The sequence below is a fragment of the Coregonus lavaretus genome (assembly GCF_964263955.1).
Source record: "Coregonus lavaretus genome assembly, chromosome: 10".
Lineage (NCBI taxonomy): Eukaryota > Metazoa > Chordata > Actinopteri > Salmoniformes > Salmonidae > Coregonus > Coregonus lavaretus.
Genome location: NC_139997.1, coordinates 32,186,208 through 32,200,045, shown reverse-complemented (window position 1 = coordinate 32,200,045; position 13,838 = coordinate 32,186,208).

The window sequence follows — 13,838 nt, the reverse complement described above, 5'->3', positions numbered from 1 at the left end:
CAGACGCACTGTCACGGCTGTACGACACATAGGAGAGGCCCATAGACAACACGCCCATACTCCCGGCCTCCTGCATTGTGGCACCGGTAGTGTGGGTGGTGGACGTGGACATAGAGCGGGCGTTACGCACAGAGCCATCTCCACCTCAGTGCCCAGCTGGGCTGCGGTATGTGCCGTCTCTTGTCCGTGACCTTCTGATCTATTGGGTACACACGTCCCCCTCCTCTGGTCACCCAGGTATCGGCCGTACAGTGCGATATGTCTCCTCCTGCTCGGTGTGCGCCCAGTGTAAGGCACCTAGGCACCTCCCAGCGGGTAAGTTACATCCCTTACCAGTTCCACAATGGCTATGGTCCCACTTGTGTATTGACTTTCTCACTGATCTTCCCCTCTCTCAGGGGAACACCACCATCCTGGACGTTGTGGACCGCTTTTCTAAAGCCTGCCGCCTCCTTCCTCTGCCCGGTCTCCTCACGGCCCTGCAGACTGAGGAGGCCCTGTTTACTCACGTCTTCCAGGCACTACGGGGTGCCAGAGGACATAGTGTCTGACCGGGGTCCCCAGTTTACATCCAGGGTCTGGAAGGCGTTCATTGAACGTCTGGGGGTCTCGGTCAGCCTGACCTCTGGGTTTCACCCCGAGTCTAATGGGCAGGTGGAATGGGTGAATCAGGATGTGGGTAGGTTCCTACGGTCCTACTGCCAGGGCCGGCCGAGGGAGTGGTTGGTGTTCTTTTATTTATTTATTTAATTTTTTGGGGGGTAGATCAGCTTAATATTGCAGATAGATTGTAACTTCCATCAATGTAATTGTCTGCATCACTTCCAATCCCCCATGTTTTTTATATATACAGTGGGGAAAAAAGTATTTAGTCAGCCACCAATTGTGCAAGTTCTCCCACTTAAAAATATGAGAGAGGCCTGTAATTTTCATCATAAGTACACATCAACTATGACAGACAAAATGAGAAAACAAAATCCAGAAAATCACATTGTAGGATTTTTTATGAATTTATTTGCAAATTATGGTGGAAAATAAATATTTGGTCAATAACAAAAGTTTCTCAATACTCTGTTATATACCCTTTGTTGGCAATGACACAGGTCAAACGTTTTCTGTAAGTCTTCACAAGGTTTTCACACACTGTTGCTGGTATTTTGGCCCATTCCTCCATGCAGATCTCCTCTAGAGCAGTGATGTTTTGGGGCTGTCGCTGGGCAACACGGACTTTCAACTCCCTCCAAAGATTTTCTATGGGGTTGAGATCTGGAGACTGGCTAGGCCACTCCAGGACCTTGAAATGCTTCTTACGAAGCCACTCCTTCGTTGCCCGGGCGGTGTGTTTGGGATCATTGTCATGCTGAAAGACCCAGCCACGTTTCATCTTCAATGCCCTTGCTGATGGAAGGAGGTTTTCACTCAAAATCTCACGATACATGGCCCCATTCATTCTTTCCTTTACACGGATCAGTCGTCCTGGTCCCTTTGCAGAAAAACAGCCCCAAAGCATGATGTTTCCACCCCCATGCTTCACAGTAGGTATGGTGTTCTTTGGATGCAACTCAGCATTCTTTGTCCTCCAAACACGACGAGTTGAGTTTTTACCAAAAAGTTCTATTTTGGTTTCATCTGACCATATGACATTCTCCCAATCCTCTTCTGGATCATCCAAATGCACTCTAGCAAACTTCAGACGGGCCTGGACATGTACTGGCTTAAGCAGGGGGACACGTCTGGCACTGCAGGATTTGAGTCCCTGGCGGCGTAGTGTGTTACTGATGGTAGGCTTTGTTACTTTGGTCCCAGCTCTCTGCAGGTCATTCACTAGGTCCCCCTGTGTGGTTCTGGGATTTTTGCTCACCGTTCTTGTGATCATTTTGACCCCACAGGGTGAGATCTTGCGTGGAGCCCCAGATCGAGGGAGATTATCAGCGGTCTTGTATGTCTTCCATTTCCTAATAATTGCTCCCACAGATGATTTCTTCAAACCAAGCTGCTTACCTATTGCAGATTCAGTCTTCCCAGCCTGGTACAGGTCTACAATTTTGTTTCTGGTGTCCTTTGACAGCTCTTTGATCTTGGCCATAGTGGAGTTTGGAGTGTGACTGTTTGAGGTTGTGGACAGGTGTCTTTTATACTGATAACAAGTTAAAACAGGTGCCATTAATACAGGTAACGAGTGGAGGACAGAGGAGCCTCTTAAAGAAGAAATTACAGGTCTGTGAGAGCCAGAAATCTTGCTTGTTTGTAGGTGACCAAATACTTATTTTCCACCATAATTTGCAAATAAATTCATTAAAAATCCTACAATGTGATTTTCTGGATTTTTTTCTTCTCAATTTGTCTGTCATAGTTGACGTGTACCTATGATGAAAATTACAGGCCTCTCACATCTTTTTAAGTGGGAGAACTTGCACAATTGGTGGCTGACTAAATAATTTTTTCCCCCACTGTATACTCCCCTTTATTACTTTCCAACCCCACCATCCTTTCCCTACTTGGGGTAAATTAGTGAACAACAATGCTTAGGCCTCTACTTCCAGCTTATCCGTACTATCTACATTTTATGGACACAGTCAATTTTACAATAATTATATTTTGTTTGTATTTTCTCCTGAACTTCTTCTACTCTCAACCTCTCCGATCATTTTCATGATGTCCATCCGGTTTGCTTGGTTGGTGTTCTTGCTATGGGCCGAATATGCCCAGAACTCTCTCCGCCACTCCTCCACTAACCTATCACCATTTCAATGTGTTTTAGGTTATCAGCCGGTTCTGGCACCGTGGCATCAGAGCCAGACCGAGGCTCCTGCGGTGGATTACTGGTTTTGGTGCGCGGAGGAGATGTGTGAACGCTGCTCACGTCCACCTCCAGCGGGCTGTGCGTCGCCAGAAGGCCAACGCTGACTGCCACCGCAGTGAGGCCCTGGTCTTTGTACCGGGTGATCGGGTCTGGCTCTCGACCCCCTCTGAATATCAAGAAGGTCCATCTTTGACATCAACCTTCGAACGTTGATATGTAACAGCCCTAGCCCTCTACGTGATTCGAAAATAGCGGGGGTATCCATATTTATGGTATTTGAAATATAGGCCTAAATTGTGTCAACTCCAGTGACAGAGCTGCAGGATGGCTAGGATTATGAGGATAATGGGTTTGGTGGGAGTGTTGTGTTGTGTTGGCTCTGATTCACTGAACCATTATAACAAAGCCTCATTTTCCTCACAGGCAAACAAACAAATGCTGCATGCGTCGACTAATCGTGTTCTCCTTTGTCTTCCACTCTCATCCAACACAAATAATGCAACATGACATGCATTGTCAGGGATGAAAGGAGTGACAAAATGACAAAGTTCTGAGAGGTTTGAGAAGGACCCATTGTGTTAGCGTGGTGTGGAATTCTAAGCCTAAAGAAAATCTGTAGATTCCATTCTAAGCTTAAAAAAATTGTAACACTTTCTTGAAACCAGCGTCATAACACGTTATGACAAGGTCATAACCATGTCATAATATGTCATAACAGCTGACATAAATGGTCATAACCTGTTATAATATGGTCATAACACTGTCATGACACATATATTTAGACCTGTTGTGACATATATTGCGTTATTTTATGGCTGGTTATGACACCTACATAAGTGTCAAAACCCACAAGGCCTACTACCACACAAGACAAAACATTCCATTACACCATAGCCTACGTGTCAACAGTATGTTTATGTTATATAACATTTTTAAAAATTGACAATTTTAAATTATCATTGTAATTGCACACACATTGATATCAGACATGCAACTACCCCAATGCTCTGTTGCTGATGACTGGGATGAATGCAGGAGCAGATTTCAGGAGCAGGACAAGACACCCTCTTTTTGACTGATGACTGATATAAGTGCATGTACGTGATAGGCCTATCTGGCTTATATGATTATGGTCATAATGCTTCTTGAGTGTCATTAAGTGTTTTTTCTTAGTCCAAGTAAAGTGACACAGGATGGTCATAATGCTTCATGACAGTGTCATAAAGTGTATTTTCTACAAGTTATTTAAAATACGATGAAACTGTAAAGAATTCATAACAACAACAACAACAAAGGATTTAGGAAACAAACCTTAAAACGAAACAAATGTATTGGCAGGGAAAAAAACTAATTTGAATAAATGTCGGTTTTGACATTCTTATGTAGGTGGCATAACCAGCCATAAAATAACACAATATATGTCACAACAGGTGTAAATATATGGGTCATGACAGTGTTATGACCATATTATGACAGGTCATAACACCTAACACAGGTTATGACAAATTATGTCAGCTGTTATGACATGTCATAACGTGTTATGACACTGGGTGTCAAGTAACGAATTCCAGGTTCCAGATCATATTCCAGGTTCCAGAACATATTTCTCATATTTTATGTCTAAAATACAGCACAAATCAGTTTTCATGCTCAATAAACTTCACAATGTGTTTCACTCATGTGAAGGGCTGAGAAAAGATGTGGAATAGTTTGCCTGTCTTACTGTAGAAAGGGCTATACACACACTGCCAGTTAAAGGTCCATTGCGGACGTTTCTTATCTCAATATCAAATCAATTCTGGGTAACAATTAAGTACCTTACTGTAATTGTTTTCAATTAAAATGGTCAAAACGAAACAAAAATAGCTTAGCAAAATGCTATTTCTCAAGCAAGAATTTTGGTAGGACTGTGGGAGTGGTCTGAGAGCGGGGCCTAATTGGAAAATTAGCTGTTATTGGCAGAGAGGAAGGCAAACTCTCTTTGTTATTGGTCTATTAACTTATACCGCCTGGTGATGTCAAAAACCCCACCCTGCTAAACAATCTGAAATGTCATTATCATACAGCGCCTTCGGAAAGTATTCAGACCCCTTGACTTTTTCTACATTTGTGACTCGTTTCAGGAAACTAGGCGTATGTCGCACGTCACTACTTCACAGGAGAGCCATTTGAATGTATACTTTCATGTGCTTTAATAACAAACTTGTATGCCATCTGTAAATACGAATACAATTGTTAAATTACGAGCCTAGTTGGTTTAGCCACAGAAAAATACAGAAACCTTCTCGCTAGCCATGATTGGCTGAGATAATGAGTGGGCTGGACATGCCGAGAAATGAGTTCGGATTGGTCTGCCATGTAGTTCGCTTCTGTCTATAACATGAGCTGGTCAGTATGTGTAGGTAATCCTTTCTAACGCTCTTTTTTTGAAAGATATCACGTAGTAGAACTGCATAAGTGTTGCTCTCCACTTTCTGGAGGACCGAGTTTTGAAATCAGTGGAATTAGAGTATGATAGCTAAGGAGATGGAGAAAATTCTGAGTCGAAAAGAGAACATAGAAGGCTGTTGTATAAAACACCTGTCTCTGGATTACATCTTCAAATTAAGGGCAACGATGGCATCCGTGACAGAGAGGGAGAAGCATCCATCCATGTATACGGTAAGATAGTCTATCTAGCTACATTTTCAGATATTATAAGTTTCTAATTTTGTCAGAAAGTCGTTTTCATTTCAAGTTAAAGTGTACTGTTAGCTAGCTAGCTAACGTTAGCTGGCTGGCTTGCTAGCAAACATTACGTGTATGATCTGTGTAGTAATATGATTCATATCTCAGAGCCATTTGCATTGCTAGTTATAGCCTAATGTTAGCTAGCTAACATTGAACCTGGTTGGTTAGCTACCTGCAGATTCATGCAGGGTAGTAACATTATGAGTTGGGATTATGGTTCATTGTTTAGCTAGCTAGCTACAAAAGACTCCACTATGCAAGTAACCATTTCAATAGAATTTTCATGATGTCACTACGACAACTGTCGATAGACATAGCTGGTAAATTCACTCTGGCTATCTACTCCGATTTCAGAGCAGTCTCATCTGAGTGTGCCAGAGCGCAGAATAATTGACGATTTTACGAACGCTCAACACCCATTGAATATGGCCGGTGTCAGTAAACGTTGGCAAAAAAGCGCCATTAAATTGTTGCCAGCAGCACAGTTGCAGTCACCAACGCTCTGGATAACATAAAAACAGCCTAACCAGCTCTACTAGGGCGAGTAAAATGGTCAGAGTGAGCTGTTCTCTCATTTGTGTCTAGTAGTAGCTAGCAAGCTAGCCAACGTTAGCTTGGGTGCGTTACTGCTGTTGTTAGGTCAGAACGCTCGGCTCAACCCTACTAAATCTTTGGTTGTTTATTACATGGCCTCACATGTGAATCCTTAAAGAGATCGGTGGGGCTAAAGCTTAAGAGAGTGTGAACACTGCTGAATGGGTGTAGACAAAGAAGAGCTCTCCAGTAAGTGTACCAAAACATTCAAAAGTGAGGATACAAGTTTATCAACTTTCAAAGCAGAATTACTTTCCCATTGTTCCTCAATTGTAGTGTATGATATACAATTTTCTAGCTCTGAGTCTCTACTTTTATCCAATGTAAAAAACAACATTTCAAATTTTGCTACATAAGACCGAATCGAGCCGGTCGGTCACATTTTGTTACGTTACAGCCTTATTCTAAAATGGATTAAATAAAACATTTTCCTCATCAATCTACACACAATACCCCACAATGACAAAGCGAAAAAAGGTTTTTAAAAAACAGAAATACCTTATTTACATAAGTATTCAGACCCTTTGCTATGAGACTCGAAATTGAGCTCAGGTGCATCCTGTTTCAATTGATCATCCTTGAGATGTTTCTACAACTTGATTGGAGTCCACCTGTGGTAAATTCAATTGATTGGACATGATTTGGAAAGGCACGCACCTGTCTATATAAGGTCCCACAGTTGACAGTGCATGTCAGAGCAAAAACCAAGCCCAGAGGTCGAAGGAATTGTCCGTAGAGCTCAGAGACAGGATTGTGTCGAGGCACAGATCTGGGGAAGGGTACCAAAACATTTCTGCAGCATTGAAGGTTCCCAAGAACACAGTGGCCTCCATCATTCTTAAATGGAAGAAGTTTGGAACCACCAAGACTCTTCCTAGAGCTGGCTGCCCGGCCAAACTGAGCAATTGGGGGAGAAGGGCCTTGGTCAGGGAGTTGACCAAGAACCCGATGGCCACTCTGACAGAGCTCTAGAGTTCCTCTGTGGAGATGGGAGAACCTTCCAGAAGGACAACAATCTCTGCAGCACTCCACCAATCAGGCCTTTATGGTAGAGTGGCCAGACGGAAGCCACTCCTCAGTAAAAGGCACATGACAGCCCACATGACAGCCCGCTTGGCACCTAAAGACTCTCAGACCGTGAGAAACAAGATTCTCTGGTCTGATGAAACCAAGATTGAACTCTTTGGCCTGAATGCCAAGCATCACGTTTGGAAGAAACCTGGCACCATCCCTACGGTGAAGCATGGTGGTGGCAGCATCATGCTGTGGGGATGTTTTTCAGAGGCAGGGACTGAGAGACTAGTCATGATCGAGGCGAAGATGAACGGAGAAAAGTACAGAGAGATCCTTGATGAAAACCTGCTTCAGAGCGCTCAGGACAGACTGGGGCAAAGGTTCACCTTCCAACAGGACAACGACCATAAGCACACAGGCAAGACAACGCAGGAGTGGCTTCAGGATAAGTCTCTGAATGTCCTTGAGTGGCCCAGCCAGAGCCTGGACTTGAAACCGATCGAACATCTCTGGAGAGACCTGAAAATAGCTGTGCAGCGACGCTCCCCATCCAACCTGACAGAGCTTGGGAGGATCTGCAGAGAAGAATGGGAGAAACTCCCCAAATACAGGTGTGCCAAGCTTGTAGCGTCATACCCAAGAAGACTCGAGGATGTAATCACTGCCAAAGGTGCCTCAACAAAGTACTGAGTAAAGGGTCTGAATACTTATGTTAATGTGATATTTCAGTTGTTTATTTTTGTATACGTTTGCAAATATTTCTAAAAACCTGTTTTTGCTTTGTCATTAGGTGGTATTGTGTGTAGGTTTATGAGGGAAAATAACAATTTAATCCATTTTTGAATAAGGCTGTAACATAACAAAATGTGGAAAAATTCAAGGGGTCTGTGTCTTGGAGTTAGTTCAGATGAGAACCTGGGAGGAGTACTATTTTACTGGATACATTGAATGATCAATGATACAGTAGGTCCCAGTAGGGTTGAAAAATTGCAGGTTTTCCAGAAATTCCGGTTCAAAGATTCCAGATTTCCTGCTTCTAACAAGGATTTCTGTAAAACCTGGGAATTTTGGGTAAAGTTACCAGTATTTTAAAACCCAGCCTTCCTGAACTTCCAGGCAGCACCTTCAGGCGTGAGGCTTGACAACAGCAGCAGCTAAGTAAAGGTCTTATATCCATTATAACAGACTTAACCTAATGCTTGAGTCTAGTTAACAAGCGGTTAACTTCAAACAAATATTGTTGAACAAGCTTGACAGAATAACATAGTGATGAAATGTGGATTTGTAGTGATTTTTCCTCCTGCTGTAAAATCAGACCATTGCTGATAGTAAAGACAGAATTATGAACTTCCAGTCACCTTTAAACTTGTGCTAACTTCAGTATCTTCATATAAGTGATACAGCCTTATGACTCTACAGAGGAGAGCAAACACAGTTTGCCCTGACCATCTCTCCACATGGTTGCAATAACTTGTAGATACTGAATATCTCTCTCTTTGGAACAAAATCCAGGCAATGAGCAACACCTTTCTCTCGCTGCTCCTTCTGACATTTCAGACGCTCTATTATGAGGTTGTGCAAGTGTGTGATCAAAAGACAGCTTTTCTCTCTCCCAGACAGCATTCATTAGCTTATGCAAACAGGCCTGTGAAGGGGAGAGCCAGACGCAAATGGCAAGGCTCAACTTGACAGAACACAATGAACTGGTTAAATCCACCAGGCAGCTAGGCAGTTCATTTGGGCAGTTCAATAGCGTAAGTGCTCTGTGTGTTTAAGCACTTTTTTACAAGGATGACTTACAGTGTTATTATGGGCGAGTTAAAAGCGAATGACATCATGAGTTTGTGTGTGTGTGTGTGTGTGTGTATGACCACCCAGACACAGTGGAGGCCTGCTTAATGGATCAGGCTCCACTCAGCTCTGACCTGGGAGCAGGTCCAGATATCATTGCACCATACACCATCCAACACACTAAACCCACACATCTGCAACTGTGAACAGATATTGGAAAATGATGAAGCACATGAAAATGCTACTTGCAATTAATTGTTCTTTTGAGTTCAATTAATTTAGATCGTTCAGCATATTGTTATTAACCCATCTTGGAAAGGAATTGACTAAATCAGCAGATGTTTCTATAATTAGAGTACTATAAATAAAAGTCAACAAAATACACCAGCTCTTTCACCTCACATGTATCCATCTCTCTGTTGTCTAGAGAGTAAGAGGGGGATAAGCAAAAGCAACTTTACATCCCAGCCGGTGTAAATCAGGAAGAGCAGACTGTCAGTGGACTGACTCTTCATGGCACAAATATACACTGAGTGTACAAAACATTAAGAACACCTGCTCTTTCCATGACATAGACTGACCAGGTGAATCCAGGTGAAAGCTATGGTCCCTTATTGATGTCACTTTTTAAATCCACTTCAATCAGTGTAGATGAAGGGCAGGCGACAGGTTAAAGAAAGATTTTTAAGCCTTGAGACAATTGAGACATGGATTGTGTATGTGTGCCACTCAGAGGGTGAATGGGCAAGACACAAGATTTAAGTGCCTTTGAACGGGGTATGATAGTAGGTGCCAGGCGCCACGGTTTGTGTCAAGAACTTTAACGCTGCTGGGTTTTTCACGCTCAACAGTTTCCCGTATAAAAAATGGTCCACCACCCAAAGGACATCCAGCCAACTTGACACAACCGTGGGAAGCATTGGAGTCAACATGGGCCAGCATCCCTGTGGAACGCTTTCGACACCTTGTAGAGTCCACGCCCTGACGAATTGAGGCTGTTCTGAGGGAAAAAGGGGCGGGTGCAACTCAATATTAGGAAGGTGTCCTTAATGTTTTGTACACTCAGTGTCTATTCACCAGTTAAGGCTGCTGGAAGACGTTGGAAGCTGCTCCTCTATGGCCTATATTATGCAAGGAATTAAATGTGTCTGGAGGAAAATAGACTAGCAGCTCTGCTCTGCTTAGTCATGTCCTACACAGCATGTTAAATGTATGAGTGGTATAGCGGCGAGGACGTCACAAAGGCAGACATGAAATCAGCTGATATTTCGACAAAGAGCACATCATTAGCAGTTTGAAAAGGTTGAGTAGGAGAATGCTGAATAACCATGACTCATTCATACCCAGGGACACGAGAGAGACTGCCACGAAGCTGAGAGCGAGAGAAAGATAGAGTGGGAAAGAGAGAGAAAAGAAAAGAGAGGGGGGTGGAGAGAGAGAAATAAAGCGAGAGAAAGAGAGAGAGAGAGAATGAGAGAACGAGAGACAGGGGTGGAGAGAGGGAGAGAGAGAGAGAGAGAGAGAGAGAGAGAGAGAGAGAGAGAGAGAGAGAGAGAGAGAGAAGAGAAAGAGAAAGAGAAAGAGAAAGAGAAAGAGAAAGAGAAAGAGAAAGAGAAAGAGAAAGAGAGCGTACCCTAAGCTCTCCTTTACCTTAAATAAAGAAAGAGAAACATACTTGATAAGATCAACCACCGTTCGCCACTAAGTATCTCATAATGTTCTAATTAGGGCTGTTATTACTGTTTAACGTGTAACCGACGGTTATGGATGAAGACCGTCATGAAAATAAAATAACCGTCATAACCATCACAAAAAATTAATGCTTTAAAAATTTATATAATTTTTACGAACAGCAGAATGAAGACGGGACAGCCGGCCATTCGTGCAGTTGAGTCCATTTCTGCGGTAACATATACATATACATACATATATATACATATACATATATACACACATACATACATATACATATATATATATATATATATATACATACACATATACATATACATATACACACATACACACACACATACACACCGACATACATACATACATACACATACATATCCTTAAAAAATATATATATATTACTTTCCAACCCCGCCACCCTTTCCCCACTTGGAGTAAACTAGTGAACAACAACGCCTAGGCCTCTACTTCCAGCCCATACCCACTATCTACATTTTATGGACACAGTCAATTTGACAATAATTACATTTTGTTTGTTCTTTCTCCTGAACTTCTTCTACTCTCAACCTCTCCGATCATTTTCATGATGTCCATCCGGTTTGCTTCTATATGCCATATCTTTCTAACTGTGCTCCTTCACAAAAGCTCCCAACCTACAACCCATACACTTATTATGGACACAGCGTGCCTACATTATTAGTTATCTTGTTATTGTTTGTTGTTAGTTGTTATTAGTCCCATCCTTCAATTCCATTCAACACCTCCCATCTATCTTTTAACACCATCCATATAGGATTTCTATTTGCCATATATTTTTCAACTGTACTGTGATGTTTTACAAAAGTTCTGAACCTTTCTATTCTCATTGTTTCTACAGATTGTGAATTGAAAATAAACATTTTTGCTAATAGTATTATTATGTTATTGATCGATGACTTTTCAGATCACCCAGTAGTGCTATCTGCAGGGTTAGCTCCAGGTAAATATTGCAATCCTTTAGCCATTCCTGGACCTGTGTCCAAAAACAAGTTACAAATGGACAGTACCAAAACAAATGATCTAATGATTCTGTCTCTTCGCAGCAAAATCTGCAGAGCTGGGAAGATTGTATCCCCCATATAAATAACATTCTATTGGTAGCAAGAATTTTATATAATAATTTTAATTGAAAGATTCTAAGTTCATAAACACTATGCCATGGGATCGGTACGTCAAAAATCTCTTCCCAACTATTTTGCAATCTATATGGGATGGCTGTCAATCCTTTGGTCCTTAAATGAAACTGATATACTTTTTTATTTATCACAGTTTTCCTTAACCAATTATGTTCTTTACTGCAAGGCCGACAGACAAGTTCCTTACTTTCTCCTCCTTCCACTTTCCTCTTCCATTTTTGCGGTAAGGCTGCAATTATTTGGTTGTAATTTTGGGTAGAGCAGACATTTCCATATGTTTTGTTAGCTGGGTCAATATCACCATATCACCAAAGCTGAGATTTTCCATTGAACTTCATATTAATTGTATTAAGTATATGTTATGCTGTTAGAAATGCATATTGGTCAAGCTCCCACACTTTTTATAAATTAACTGCAAGCAGACAATTTACATGCAAACAGCAAAATATGTCCACCCTGTCATGGACAATTTCAAAGCAGAATAAATACATTGTAATTACATAGTGATTATAAAACGTACATTTTCAGAAAACTATTTAGTCACTTTCTCAACAATATATTTTAGTTTATGGGAAAAGTATTTGGATAATAATGAAATTATGGCAAACTATTTGTTTCTCTATAAAATCTGCGAGAGTTGCACTTTCTTTTCTAAATAAAATCTAACAAAAAAGATATCTGGTCAAACTTTCAAACAATACTATTTGGCCCTCATTTGTTTATAAAGGAATCACACAAAAGATTTTGCTAACTTGTGAAAATAATTTGTTTATTTTCATAGAACATGAAAATAACAGGGTGGACCCTGGGCATGACAGGGTGGACCCTGGGCATGACAGGGTGGACACGTTGTGAAATGTCATTGAATGGCCTCATAAATGCAAGGAACAATGCAAGAAAATTATGTAAAAAATGCCTTTTCCCATGTAGGGGGAAATTACAAGTTGAACAGACTGTTTTTGATCCACTCTACCTGCATGCAGCCACTGAATAAAGATGCCCAAAATGAGACATTAATGTGGCCTTCTAGCGTTAAACTCTGTACATCATTCTGCACAGTGAAAGTCAAACATTCAACTGTAGAACAAGAAGAAAAATGTTTTTTAAGTGGAGAACAGTTGATTTGAAAAAACAGAATATTACAGAAAGATCACTTGGACGCATCTCCAAACAGTCTCTCCCTTTCTGCAGAGACATGGCTCAGTTCTGCAGTTGCTGTTCCACATACTTCCATGCAGACACTTCAATCTGTACAGAGCGCTTGTTCAGAGCCTGTGGTTCTGGTATTAGGCAAAGTACCTGCCAGTCATGGTACCAACAGATGTCGTCCCGAAGACTTGGCCATTTGAACTTGTTTATGCCATGGCGTTGCATACACTTAACTTTCACACTGTGCCCTTCTGCATCCATGATGATACCTGGGTATGCTTCATTGTCATAATTAACGACGCACCACTCTCCAATGTGCTTTACCTCAATCATTTCTGGTCTCCTAGGATTATCTGGTGTCTTTCCACATGCTGGGGACTTGTCAGATGAAACAGGAACATTAACTAGAGTGACCTCTTGAAGGTTAAAGCAGGGGCAGTCCAAAACACCTTCCTCCCTTTTACACAGACATGAAATGTCTCTGTATTTCATTTGGCCGGGTGTCAGACTGATAGCTTGGTGGATTCTCATAGTGCCTTTTATGGCAGCTATTGCAGGTACCTCAGGCTTTGATTCAATATCCCTCTCTGGGATGAAGAACAGCTCGACAGATGTGTCCAGGCTTTTCAGCTTGTTATACAAGCTCTGGGCATCAGGAATGTCTCCTCCATGGGCTACAATCCGGTCTGCTGACCTCTTGAGGGCCCCACCCACACCGTCTGGTGCCCCCTTCCCATGATTAGCCTCAAAGAAATTCCACGTTATTTCTTTGAAGCCATACTTGTAGGGTTCCGTTGAGAGGTAGAAGAAATTTCCCTTTTGTCGATACTACGTTGCAGGCCCATCGCTGAAAAAATGAAGTGTGCTGACTTGAGGGTGTCGTTCTCTCA